Here is a 14,514-nt window from a genome sequence, read left to right on the forward strand (position 1 = left end):
GATAGTAAATGAAAGAGTGCACAAGGCAGATGGTGCAATCATTAAGGAACATTGTGAACTCCGCCGAGGCGAACTGGGGCCCATTGTCGCATACTATTACGTCCGGGTAACCCTCACGGGAGAACACCGAAAGCAAAAATTTACGACAGTGCGGGATGACACTTCCCCGCAGAATTGAACTTCTGGCGATTTCAAAAAGTAGTCGATGAGTGTAATGGTATATCTGCAGTCGTGCGGCGCTCTCTGCAGTGGGCCGACGATGTCAATGACCAGCTTATCTCATGAGCGTTCTGGCAAGGGTACTGGCTGGAAAGGAGTAGCAGCAGTTTTCGCACTTTTGTCAGCCATCTTACAAATTCTGCAGTTCTGGAGGGAAAGTTCGACCTGTCCATTCAGGCCTGGCCACCAGAACCTTTCTCTTAGTTGAGCTTTTGTCCGAACTATACCCGGGTGAGCTTTGTGGGCAGCAGCAATTACTTGCGGCGTGAGAGAATTTGGAACGACGATTCGTTCTCCGCGCAGGAGCAAGTTGTCAACGACCGACAATTCTTTACGCACCAAGAAGAAAGGCTGAAGTTCACTAGAGAGCGTCCTATGTGCAGGCCAAGACGTGGTCACATAAATCGCGACTTGCTCCAACTTGCAGTCTTCACGCTGGGCCTGTTGAAACTGCTCCTTGGTGAGGCAAGGTAATTCAACAAACACCACAACCTCCTCGAATGAAACATCTTCTGATGGACTTAGAACTGGAAGGCGGGAAAGAGCTTCTGCCACCTAGTTTTTGAACCCTTTCCGATACTCTACAGTATAGTTGTACCGAAGCAGCCGTTCCGACAAGTGGGCGATGCGAAGGGGGCGGCGACCAGTGCCTTGCAAAGAGAGGAGAGATACCAAGGCTTGGTTGTCGGTGCGCAACGTGAAATGCTGTCCCCACATGTACGTATGTCAATGCTCGCATGCTTAAACGCACGCATGCGCTTCACGCTCTCCCACTCCGTATTTCCTCTCCGCAGGTGAAAACGTTCGCGAAGCAAAGGAAACAGTTCGCAACCTATGGCCATCTACTTGTTGGAGAACAGCACCCAGTCTACAGTTGAACGCATCTGTGGACACTACGACCGTAAGGGACGCATCGAACATCTGCAGAACATGGCTGGACGTGAGAAAAACTTTATTTTGGTGAAACTGCCGTCTACCGCATTCGTCCAAATGAATGGTTGGTTCTTTCGGAGAAGAGCTTGCATAGGTTCTACCGCATCGGCAAGACTGGGAACAAACTTGGTGTAATACACGACCACACCAAGAAAGGAACCGAGACTAGTAGAATCAGTTGGCACAGGAGTATTTATAATGGAAGTATTTTTTTGGCAGTGAAGAAGTGCCTTGTGCTGTGATCTTGTGTTCTAAGAAGGGAAGTTCCAAGAAGGGAACTTGTCGTTTAGTTTGAGCTTAGATTCTTTAATGCGCCGTAGTACAGCGATCAGGTTGGTGAAGTGTTCCTTTTCATTTTTCCCAAACACAATATTGCTATCTATATAGAAGAGAACACCATAGCATTCTTGAAGTATTTTGAACATCATTTGCTGAAATGCAGCGGGGCGGACGCCAACCCGAAGGACGCTCGTTTAAAGCGAAAGAGGTCATCGTGAGTAATGAAAGCGGTCAAATCACGGCTTTCAGGATCGACCAAAACCTGGTGGTAGGCTGATGCGAGGTCAAGTTTCGAGAAATGATTTGCCACAACCAGACTGTGGAGGAGTTTTTTGGTGTGTGAAATAAGAAAGGTATCTGTAACTACGGCCTTATTAGGCTCCCGTAAGTCGACACAAACATGAATGCCTCCATCCTTCTTCGGAACAACAATCAGGGAGACCAATTCAGACGCTTTGATGCGCTCTAGTGCATACAACTGCTCGAGACGACGAAGTTCATCCGACACCGAAGATCGGAGTGAAAGGAGAAGGCGACACAGTTTTGCTACAGAGCCGAACTTTGACACGATGTACAAAACCCTTCACTAGGCCGAGGCTGGAGTCGGAAAGGCACGCAAACTCATTGCTCAACTCTGCTGAAAAGCATGCAGTTGAAACTGTTTCCTGGCCTGGGGCTTGTACGTTGGTAGCACTGGTAGTTGACGCGGTAGTCAACTCAATTTCTCAAGGCAGAGGAGGGACGAGCCGTCAATCTGGAGCTGAAGGGCCTTAATGGCGTCAATACCTAGCAGCGTTGTGCCTTGCAAAACAACGTAGAACAGAATAGACACTTCGCGTCCCTTGTATACGACCGTCGATAGAAAGCATCCTGGCACAGGGATAGGCTTTTTCGAGTAATCTAGCAGCTTCACACGGGGCGCAAGCAGCAGCGTATGGCCGGCAAAATGCCTATCGAAAAGATCGCCCACAAGAATGGAAACTGAGGAGCCCGAGTCGATAAGAAATGGTAACAGCGCATGTCTAACTGTTACCTCGACATGAATTCCGGCGCGGCTGGATGCGGTCACCGACAGAATGCTCATAGCTTCGTCGGGCAAATTCTGGTCGCTAAGCTCGTGAACACGAATGCCGTGTTGCTTCTTTCTGCATACTGAACTAAAGTGCCCAATGAGCCCACAATTAAAGCAACGCTGGCCTTTCTCTGGGCAGCGGGATAGCGCGGCGCGGTGCTGGCGGGAACCGCAACGGTTGCAGTAAGAAGATGAAGTGGGTGGGCGCACACAGGAAGCAGGTTGGTGGGTGTCGGGATGCGGGTGCGTTTCGGTACGAGTTGCAGGCAGATGCGTGTCGCTAAGCGAAGAACGGTGGCAGTGGTCATTTCGACTGTGGTGGTGCGGCGTTGAGTGAGAGCTTCTTGATATATGCTGCACGGTGCTTGAGGCAATTTCTTGGAGGTCCTCACTAGCCTGTTCGATTTGTGACGTAATTGTATTGCTCGAAAAAACGAAAGGGTGGAACCCTCAAGAAGAAGGCGTTCGCTAATGTGCTGGGACGAGACCCCTTCCACAAATTCGTCATGAAGCGAGTCTTCTGGGAAAGCAAAGAAACATGCAGCGGTCAGCGCACGTAGTGCAGCAACGTACTCCTGGACAGACTCCCCTGGGTGGTGAATGCGACAGCGAAAGTGGTGCCAGTCTACGACGACATTGCTTGAGCTTGTGAAATGTTGCGTTAAATTTGCTACAGCCTCGTCGTAAACAGAAGGCTGAACGGTGGCGGCCTTGCTAGCTTCCTTAAGTTTGTCGTCAGCGGTTGACTCACCAATTTCAGAGGCATCCATTGCAAGCGGTAGACTGGAGAAGACACGTTGACCCTCAACGCCAAGGCTGTGTAACAGCAGGGCCTTGCGACGTTCGGGCGGAAAGTCGGACACTCCGGATGCCAGTAGGTAGTTTTCGAAGATTTTGTGCCATTTCGTGCACGGAAGGGATAGCGCGGCCGTGTTCAGGCAGGAACGGGGGCAGCGGAGCAAGCCCGAGGCCACTCATGGCATCGAAAAGGTGCACGCGTGGTTACGCCCCCCGAAAAAGACGCACCCTCGCCGCCATTGTTGCATCGCGGCGGAAGCCGCGGAAGAACGACGAAGCGACTACTGTCGTCGACGATAACAAACCAGAACTCAAGTTTTATTCAGAGGTATGCATATATATATATATATATATATATATATATATATATATATATATATATATATATGAAATGAGGGAAAGAAATGTATACCTAAGGGCTCGTTTTTCCGTGTTTTTAACACAATAATAATGAGATATAACAGACAGTAATGCCAAGGAATGTACAGGGGAAGTTATTAACATTAATGGAATGTAAATAAGAAGAAAGAAAAGTGGATGAAAAAATTACCAACTGTAAGCAGGAATCGAACCTACGACCTTCGAATTACGCGTTCGATGCTCTAACCACTGAGCTATTACAGCGGCCCTCTCTCCATCCACTTTTTTGGGTTTATCTGTGAATTTAGAAGTAGGAGCGACAGTCAGCGCCATCTATAAGCCAAACAACGAGTGTGAACACACTCTTATGCGCATGTTTGGCGTCACGTAGCACGTGAACTTATTATGAGCGGGCAGCTGATTAATTGTCCCTCTTATACAACCTAAACACACCAAGTCTGCCAGTACGAGACCCTCGTTCAATGAAATAAGGGAAAGAAGTGTATACGTAAGGGCTCGTTTTTCCGTGTTTTTAACACAATAATAATGAGATATAACAGACAGTAATGCCAAGGAATGTACAGGAGAAGTTATTAACATTAATGGAATGTAAATAAGAAGAAAGAAAAGTGGATGAAAAAATTACCAACTGTAAGCAGGAATCGAACCTACGACCTTCGAATTACGCGTTCGACGCTCTAACCACTGAGCTATTACAGCGGCCCTCTCTCCATTCACTTTTTTGGGTTTATCTGTGAATTTAGAAGTAGGAGCGACAGTCAGCGCCATCTATAAGCCAAACAACGAGTGTGAACACACTCTTATGCGCATGTTTGGCGTCACGTAGCACGTGAACTTATTATGAGCGGGCAGCTGATTAATTGTCCCTCTTATACAACCTAAACACACCAAGTCTGCCAGTACGAGACCCTCGTTCAATGAAATAAGGGAAAGAAGTGTATACGTAAGGGCTCGTTTTTCCGTGTTTTTAACACAATAATAATGAGATATAACAGACAGTAATGCCAAGGAATGTACAGGGGAAGTTATTAACATTAATGGAATGTAAATAAGAAGAAAGAAAAGTGGATGAAAAAATTACCAACTGTAAGCAGGAATCGAACCTACGACCTTCGAATTACGCGTTCGATGCTCTAACCACTGAGCTATTACAGCGGCCTTCTCTCCATCCACTTTTTTGGGTTTATCTGTGAATTTAGAAGTAGGAGCGACAGTCAGCGCCATCTATAAGCCAAACAACGAGTGTGAACACACTCTTATGCGCATGTTTGGCGTCACGTAGCACGTGAACTTATTATGAGCGGGCAGCTGATTAATTGTCCCTCTTATACAACCTAAACACACCAAGTCTGCCAGTACGAGACCCTCGTTCAATGAAATAAGGGAAAGAAGTGTATACCTAAGGGCTCGTTTTTCCGTGTTTTTAACACAATAATAATGAGATATAACAGACAGTAATGCCAAGGAATGTACAGGGGAAGTTATTAACATTAATGGAATGTAAATAAGAAGAAAGAAAAGTGGATGAAAAAATTACCAACTGTAAGCAGGAATCGAACCTACGACCTACGACCTACGACCTTCGAATTACGCGTAATTCGAAGGTCGTAGGTTCGATTCCTGCTCACAGTTGGTAATTTTATCATCCACTTTTCTTTCTTCTTTCTTCTTATTTACATTCCATTGGTTCTAATAGCTTCCCCTGTACATTCCTTGGCATTACTGTCTGTTATATCTCATTAATATTGTGTTAAAACACGGAAAAACGAGCCCTTAGGTATACACTTCTTTCCCTTATTTCATTGAACGAGGGTCTCGTACTGGCAGACTTGGTGTGTTTAGGTTGTATAAGAGGGACAATTAATCAGCTGCCCGCTCATAATAAGTTCACGTGCTACCTGACGCCAAACATGCGCATAAGAGTGTTTTCACACTCGTTGTTTGGCTTATAGATGGCGCTGACTGTCGCTCCTACTTCTAAATTCACAGATAAACCCATAAAAGTGGATGGAGGGAGGGCCGCTGTGATAGCTCAGTGATTAGAGCATCGAACGCGTTATTCGAAGGTCGTAGGTTCGATTCCTGCTCACAGTTGGTAATTTTTTCTGCCACTTTTCTTTCTTCTTTCTTCTTATTTACATTCCATTGGTTCTAATAACTTCCCCTGTACATTCCTTGGCCTTACTGTCTGTTATATCTCATTAATATTGTGTTAAAACACGGAAAAACGAGCCCTTAGGTATACACTTCTTTCCCTTATATATATATATATATATATATATATATATATATATATATATATATATATATATATATATATATATATATATATATATATACAGAAGTCACCTGGTTGCAAGTAAAAACAGCTTGAACTAAAGAACTAAATGAAAATCGTGACTGCAAACATTACAGCTATGTTCTTGACAAAGAAACCGGAGACTTCAGGAGCTGTCGCACTGTACAGAAAGTCAGTCTCAGCGTAACACGCCAGATAGTTTGTGGCTATGACTATACACTTCTTGCCTGTACACGATGCCAGCAAACATCCTAGAAAGTTAATGCTGACTTGTTGAAATGGAGCATCCGGAGGGTCTATTCGATAGAGAAGGCCAGCTTGTTTTACGAATGGAGTTTTGCGCCGTTGACATAGACAAGAAGTTTTCACGTAGCGCTGCACTGATGCGAGCAACATAGACCAATAGTTGTTCAGACGAATTATGGCGAGTGTGCGGCTCACACCCACGTGTCCAGATGTTGGCTCGACGTGACATACATGCAGAATTCCATCTCTCATGGCTGTAGGCACGACTAGTAAAAACGTTTCGCTGTCATGTATAACGTTCCTCTTGTAAAGGACATTTCCTCGAAGACAGAATGTAGAGAGCCCTCTCGAGAACATGCGACAGCTTGAAGGTCGAGACATTGCAGGTTTTATATGAGCGCCAACAAATCCTGGTCACCTCGTTGTTGTTGAGCAATTTCCGATTCGTCTACAACGTCTTGAAGCGGAAAGTTTTCTTCTTCAGACTAACTTGGATCTACGGGTGCGCGTAACGGGCAGTCAGCATCACCGTCTTTTCTCCCGGATTTGTAAACTACAGTAATGTCATACTCCCGCAGAAGCGCAGCCTAAGGCTCCATCTTGCTAGTAGACATGATGGACCCTTGAGATTCGCCAGTCGGCACAGAGCATGGTGGTCACTGACTGCCCTGAACGGTCTACCATAAAAGTAGGATGGAAACTTGCTTAATGCCCAGATGACTGCGAAACACTCTTTTTCAGTTGCAGAGTAACTTGTCTCAACACTTTGAGAGTTTGCAGCTGGGATAGCCTTACGCTTTCTCTTGACCATTTTGCCACTGAACCAGCATGGTGCTGAGGCTGACAATGTCTGCATCGCTATAACTTTAAGTGTCGGCTGCCTCATCAAATTGATTAACCCTGTAGCCGTTTTCTTATTTCGTCGAAACCTTCCTGTTTTTCGCTTTCCCATGTAAAGGGCACGTCATTTCTTGTTAGTCTTGTAAGAGGTTCCACAATGTTTGAGAAGTTTTACACAAATCGCCTTTGGCAGGCACATAAACCCCAAAATCTACGCACTGACTTTGTCTCTGGGTGTGGGGAACCTCTGAACAGTGGCTGTCTTTTCAGCATCCGGACGGATGCCCTCCTAACTATTGCAATGTCCACAGAATTACAGCTCTTCGAAGCCAAAGTGGCATTTCTTTGTTTAAACTGTCAATTCTTCTGACCGGATGGCTTCAATGCTGAGCGTAGGTGCTCCAAATGTATGTCAAAAGTTGCACCGAATACCGCCACATTATCGAAATACACTAGGTATGACTTCTATTTCAAACTTGGGATAACATTGCCGATCAATCGCTGGAACGTCGCTGGCGCGGAGCAGAGGCTGATTGGAAGCGCTTTGAATTCGTAGCGGCCATCTGGTCTTGTGAATGCCGTTTTTAATAGCCAAGGATTTCTAAGCGAACTTCGGCGACTTTGAGCGTATCTATCTATCTATCTATCTATTTATCTATCTATCTATCTATCTATCTATCTATCTATCTATCTATCTATCTATCTATCTATCTATCTATCTATCTATCTATCTATCTATCTATCTATCTATCTATCTATCTGTCTTTCTGTCTGTCTGTCTGTCTGTCTGTCTGTCTGTCTGTCTGTCTGTCTGTCTGTCTGTCTGTCTATCTATCTATCTATCTATCTATCTATCTATCTATCTATCTATCTATCTATCTATCTATCTATCTATCTATCTATCTATCTATCTATCTATCTATCTATCTATCTATCTATCTATATATCTATATATCTATCTATCTATCTATCTATCTAGGACTTTTAGCTCTCCTGGCTGTTTGGATAATGGTATTGATACTAAACTTAGTATGGCATAACATTACTGTATGACGAGCAGATTTGACTAGTCATATCATTAAAATCATGACATGTATGTAATGATTGTCATGATATACATTTCAAGGTATTGCTGCTCTTGTGGTAGTTACATTCACATGACGTGTTGCAAAACTAATATAATTTGACATGATTGCATGGCGAGCACAAGCGGCAGACCCTAACATGAAAATTATGATATGCGTGTCATGTAGCAAAATCACTAGATTTCGCGTTTATGATGCACTCACAGCCATTTTGCTAGCGTCACATATACAAAATTTGGCACTACGGTACGTGAATAGATAAGGAAGGTATGTGATTGGAGCAATCATGATAATCATGACATTCGACTCATGTAACAAAACGACTACATGGCATGCTCATAATGCGCTCGCGGCCATTTAGTTAGCAACACATATACAAAATTTTTTATTACAGTACGTGAATGAATGACATAGGTAAATGACACTAAAAACATAACGATCACGAGATACGTGTCATGTGATAAGAAGACTACATGTCACAGCCAAGGCACCTATACAGTTTGACGTGACGCGGTGCGCGTGCTCGCCGGCGTTCATTTCGTCCTGTCACGCCGGCGTTGCCACGCCAGGCGCCGTTCTTGCCATATACTCACAGGCGCGCGCCACGCTGCGTTGCTTTGACGCATGCGCGCTTCAGCGCGTACAGCGTCCCTCTGTCATGAAAAAAGGCAGACGCAGTGCTGCCTGAATAACCCATCGGCTCGAAATGCAGCTTGTTGCATTTCGCGCCGGTTAGCGTCGGGCCGCGCCGACGGATGCTCGCCACGCCCGGCGTCAGACTATAGAGCTCTTACGCTTTGCTAACGTATAGCGTCGCTGTGCCCAGCGTTTGGGCGCGTCAACGTTACGCTGGAGTATATTAGACTCTTCATGATGCACTCGCGGCCCTTTTCGCTAGCAGCACATATACCAAATTTGGTGTTGCGTGGCGTTAATGGTTGTCGAAGATATATGACTGGTGCAAACGTGATAATCATGACACGCGTGTCCTGATAGAATATGAAAACATACTCAGTTCATAGAAAGCTTGCGTCTGTTTACTAAATTTGGCATCACGTGACGTGAAGAGATCGAAGGTAAACGACACATCAAAATACGATAATCATGACAGAGAAGTCGCGTACTGCATAATTTACCTCCAACACGTAATGTTGCTGCGATTTGAAAGTGACTTATCAACCTTCCTTATTCGTCCTTCGCATATCATCGATTCCCACTGTACGTGGGTTCAGCCATTTTTTTTCATGGTCGCGCTCGCTGACCTCTATTTGTCAATTTCCGCTGTTCAGATTCAAGAAGGAGAAAAGCTTTGCGGATCACAGCCGATCTACTGTATCTTTGGTACGTGGCATTGGGTAAACATCTTGTTCAGTTAGAGTGTTCAGTTTTCGGTGGTCGACACAGAATCGAAGTGTGCTGTCTTTCTTTTTGACGAGCGCTACAGGAGAAGCCCATGGTTTATTGGAATGTAGAATGACATCCTCCGAAACCATCTTCTTCGCTTGCTTTTTGATAATTTCGCGTTCTTTTCGTGACACTCAATATGGGTGCTGGCATACAGGTCTTGGGCGTCTTGCGTAATAATTACGTGTTTCGCGATTGACGTGTGCCGGACCGCTGAGCCAGTAGTGAAGCAGTCAGAGAAGTCTTTTGGCAAGGAATAAATCTGTTCCTTTTTACTCTCTGGAAGACTCTGGTTGACGGTCACGGATGTGTTGATGTTGTAAGCCACTCGTCGAGTGGTTGACGTCGTTAAGCGGCATAGTTCGGTCGCCATACAAACTGGTGAAAAGAGGCCATAGCCGTTCCTTGGGCGATGTGTTTAACTTCATTGGAGAAATTTATAAGTAGGATATCTGCACGGTCAAGTGAACGAGACCCGAAGCCACGCAGACAACGCTCTCCCCAAAGAAAAAACAGCCCTACATTTGTATCTGCTATACCTTCGCGGTCGTACAATACCTAATTCTCTACGAGCACCATTACACTGCAGCGTGGTGGCACAGTTACGTCATCATGAACAACGCGTAGAGCAGACAAGCGTCGTTCCTCAGATTTCTTCACAGGTGTTGCTCAATCAGTCGGAAATGACATGCTTGGCCTATGCAGGTTCACTACGGCGCCATCAGCATGCCAAAAATTCATTTTTATAACGAGTTTTCTTGAGCATTCAGGTAGTACAATGAAATCGGCAGCATGATTAAAGCCCTCTATTTCAAGTCTTGCTGTGCATCTGCCAAGCAGCGTAATAATGTGACCACCCAGCGTGCATATATGCGATCTACTCAACTGTGTCGCAACTTTTTAAAGCTTTTTGAGCAAGTTGTGGCTTATCACTGAATAATCAGCGCCGGTGTCGAGTGAGGCAGTCAGCTTTCATCCTTCAATTCTCAACTGCACATCTGAAGCAATGCTTTCGTTGCTGCACCTATTTAACCGAGAATACCCTGTCGCCACCCTGAAACCATGTTGGAAGATCTTCGCAACTGAGGTTATCAGTGTCTTCCTCTCCACAGGTCGCTTGCTTCCGTTTTCCAGGGGTGTCTTGGAGAACAATGGGAGGCTGCCTTGAAGGTACATGTCGCTGGGTGGCCGGTATATAGCGCATAGGTGATGGTGACCATGACCGATGTTGGCGTCAAGGGGGTGGATTCTGGTGCGTGGACAAGTACTCTTCAATTCGCTAGTAAACTGGACCTTCTACTTACTCCCTCTGTTCTCTAGAGCACAGCTCTCTCAGCTGTGTAGCTGCTGTTGCCGAAGAAGGGAGTGGAAGGTTGGTTGCACGATGTCGGTCCTGTCTTGTCGCGCTTGCTGCTTGTTTTCAAGGATGAAGACCAGTGCCTTTCGATACGTAGCAACAACTCGACGTTTTGTACATGAATTATGTACAACTTAACAAGACCCTTCACCCTTGAGACCGTCACCTGTTACCTTGGCTGAGCCTTTAGTGCAGAGCACTGTTTGCTGCGACCAGAACTTGAACAACCCGCTAATACGTGCGGGCAGTGTATCGAAAGAGGGTGATTTCACATTACAAGGAAGCAAAGTTCTCAGCCAAGTTCGGACAGTGATACTTATCGTGTCAATCATTGGTGGATGCAGAGTGGCGCTGGAGCCCTCCACTCAGGCGGAGAGCAGCTGGCGGGAATCAGCCAGTAGAATACACGTGCCACTTTTGGAGCAAATGACAGGGTAAGAGTGGAACGCGATATGCACGTCTGTATTCTTGCTTGAGTGGGCACGCCGCGCACAGTGACGCTACGCTAGCAGAACGTGAAATCTGACGCGATGCGCAACCGACGCGAGCGGCGTCCGTTGGCTCCATGGAGGAAAAAATGAACTTAAAAGGGCCCTGACGTCACTCGTAGTGACGCCGTGGTGCAGCCGGAAGTCGGCCATATCGACTGGGCAAATTCTGCTGTCTTGTTTACATCAAAATGTAAAGCAGAAGGCGCGACTCTTTCTCTGGCTTGGAAAGCACGTGGGCTGCGCAGCGCGCGTGTCGTGTAAATATGAAACTAATGAAACGTCGCTCCACACTGTGAGCCAGCGCGACATCTTCGACGAAATCAATTTGTCCGAGTAATAGGAAAGAGTAACAGCTCGCCGACAACGATTTAAGTACAAGAGAACACGCGGTAGACGCAGTGACAACAGCAAGTGTTTTAACGTCATTAAATCACGCACTGTACGATCGCTCGTGCGCCTTCTTCTACGGTTGCATTCCGACACGAGGCCGACGTAGCGCCCGGCCACTGCGCCCGTGTTCCTGCGTGAAAGTTACTGGTGTCAGCATTCTGCCACTGTGGTGACTTTGAGCGCGGTGCAAGTTCACTTGAACGCGGTTGCTCTAACGGTGAGATTACAATGCTGGGGGTGAGTATAATAAGCGGAACAAAAAAAGTGTTTTATTACGCACATGCAAATTCTTTCTGTACACATAGCGAACACAAAACTACGTATGTGCCCATGGTCCTCATTGCGTCTTGCCGGTTAGAACAGTTTCGTTCGTTGCCCCAAACAGGAGCACTGCACAACCTTCACTGACCTGCAAGGTGTTCGTCGTCGTTTTGCTTTGCCATGGTGCACAACGCAATTTTGCTGAACACTTCAAATGCTTCATCCGCGTGATCGGCCGCACGACAAACAGATATGCATTCGTTATACGCAGTGTTCAGGCCCCGTGGTGTACGAAAGATTTTGCAAACAGTGCTAAGAGTACAGTAACTGCCAGGAGAACATTGCGTAACCAATAACACGGCCATATTGTCCGCCACGGTTCAGCAGAAGACTTGCGGAGGCACACATGCCGCCACCAGCCACGGCTGCACACTACTAGATTAGCTACACTGCGCAAGACGTAACCATAACAATGCCGCCATTGTGCCTAGTGAATATGGCCGCAATGATGTCATTTTTCTACACTTGTCACGTAGCGACCTGGCTAGGCATGCCCTCTTTTATCTTTTTTTCCTCCGTGGTGGACGCGCACAGAGCCGGCACCGTTCAAGGCACGGGTGCTTGCAAAATTGGTTTAATTCGCAAATTTTTATGTAGTAGAAAACGTTGCTCCACCGAGTGGATATCGTGATGCAGCTGCCCTGTATCTGCCTTTGCAACATACGGGGAGCACTCTTATTCTACCAATGAAACGGACTTGCTTTTCACGGAGCAGAAAAGAGCATTACCGGATGTGCTCCGAATCTGCCAATGAATGACACCATAGATGCGAGAAACGAGAACTTTAGCGATGATACACGTCAGCTGGTTAGGTTGAATCCTTGCTGTTCGCCAAGTTAGGGGTCAGCAGCTCAGTCAAGCTGGTTTTTGATAGTCGGATTTTGTAGCTTTTACTGCGGGCCCCTGTCATCATGTACACAATGATGATGAAATAAACGTATTATTACTATTATTATCATTATTGTTATTATTAATATTATTATTATTATTATTAGGTTATGGTGGCCATAGCTTCTACCTTCCACACTTGCGGTCATTTCTCCCCTGGCGGACAGACTGATTGACATATGGGGTTTAACATCCCAAAACCACCATTTGATTATGAGAGACGCCATAGTGGAGGGCTCCGAGAATTTCGACCACCTGGGGTCTTTTAACGTGCACCCAAATTGGAGCACATGGGCCTACAACTTTTATGCCTCCATCGGAAATGCAGCCGCCGCAGCTGGAATTTGATCCCGTGACCGGCGGGTCAGCAGCCGAGTACATTAGCCACTAGACCAATGAATGACACCATAGATGCGAGAAACAAGAACTTTAGCGATGATACACGTCAGCTGGTTAGGTTGAATCCTTGCTGTTCGCCAAGTTAGGGGTCAGCAGCTCAGTCAAGCTGGTTTTTGATCCTCGGATTTTGTAGCTTTTACTGCGGGCCCCTGTCATCATGTACACAATGATGATGAAATAAACGTATTATTATTATTATTATCATTATTATTATTATTAATATTATTATTATTATTATTAGGTTATGGTGGCCATAGTTAGCTTCTACCTTCCACACTTGCGGTCATTTCTCCCCTGGCGGACAGACTGATTGACATATGGGGTTTAACATCCCAAAACCACCATTTGATTATGAGAGACGCCATAGTGGAGGGCTCCGAGAATTTCGACCACCTGGGGTCTTTTAACGTGCACCCAAATTGGAGCACATGGGCCTACAACTTTTATGCCTCCATCGGAAATGCAGCCGCCGCAGCTGGAATTTGATCCCGTGACCGGCGGGTCAGCAGCCGAGTACATTAGCCACTAGACCACCGCAACGGGACCTGATGGAAAAATTCGCGAGTATATATTTCTTCCGCTTCCCTTCAGGGGCTGACGTTGGCCAAGTATACAGCAGAAGCGCGAAATTGAACTCGGAAGCGACGAGCAATGCGATGAGCGACGAAACAGGGCGTTCGTGCGACGTATCGCATGCTGGTTCTCGCGTGATCGCTTGGTTTTTCAGGTTTGGAAACCATCGCCGATCACGTGAATGTGCTGCACTCATAGCGCCTGAACAGGATGTACATGCCTGACGTATAGCCAGTTCTCTCCATGCGCCGCGAAACCACAACATGTTCTCCACACGACTCGCATGTGCACAACAAAACAATAACGTAATGTTTATGCACGGTCTTATGAAAAGTTGTGTAAGAATATGATAAACACCGCTCGTTTTATTGTACAACTAAACATTTGAGATTGCACCCCACGGAAAGCTAGTATTTTCTGTTGCGTTGGGATACCGTACCACAAACGTGAATTAATGCGAAAAAAGTTTATGCGAGCAGCAACTCGCATGAAAATGACCAATTCAGACAACCGAAAGGCACGATGTTGCACTGTACAGC

General features: G+C 46.0%; 1 protein-coding gene and 3 non-coding genes across 4 annotated transcripts in view; 1 reads left to right on the forward strand and 3 right to left on the reverse strand.

Moving 5' to 3' along the window:
• The window catches only part of LOC119163043 (ATP-binding cassette sub-family C member 2), a 796,039-nt gene that overhangs the window by 310,784 nt on the left and 470,741 nt on the right, over positions 1 to 14,514 (forward strand). The gene's annotated exons all lie outside the window — the stretch shown is intronic.
• Positions 3,853 to 3,925, reverse strand: TRNAT-CGU (transfer RNA threonine (anticodon CGU)). The gene has a single exon. It is a non-coding gene; the product is annotated as a tRNA-Thr (tRNA).
• On the reverse strand, positions 4,309 to 4,381 carry TRNAT-CGU (transfer RNA threonine (anticodon CGU)). Its single transcript has one exon. It is a non-coding gene; the product is annotated as a tRNA-Thr (tRNA).
• TRNAT-CGU (transfer RNA threonine (anticodon CGU)) lies at positions 4,765 to 4,837 on the reverse strand. Its single transcript has one exon. It is a non-coding gene; the product is annotated as a tRNA-Thr (tRNA).

Source organism: Rhipicephalus microplus, chromosome 9 (assembly GCF_043290135.1).
Source record: "Rhipicephalus microplus isolate Deutch F79 chromosome 9, USDA_Rmic, whole genome shotgun sequence".
Taxonomy (NCBI): domain Eukaryota; kingdom Metazoa; phylum Arthropoda; class Arachnida; order Ixodida; family Ixodidae; genus Rhipicephalus; species Rhipicephalus microplus.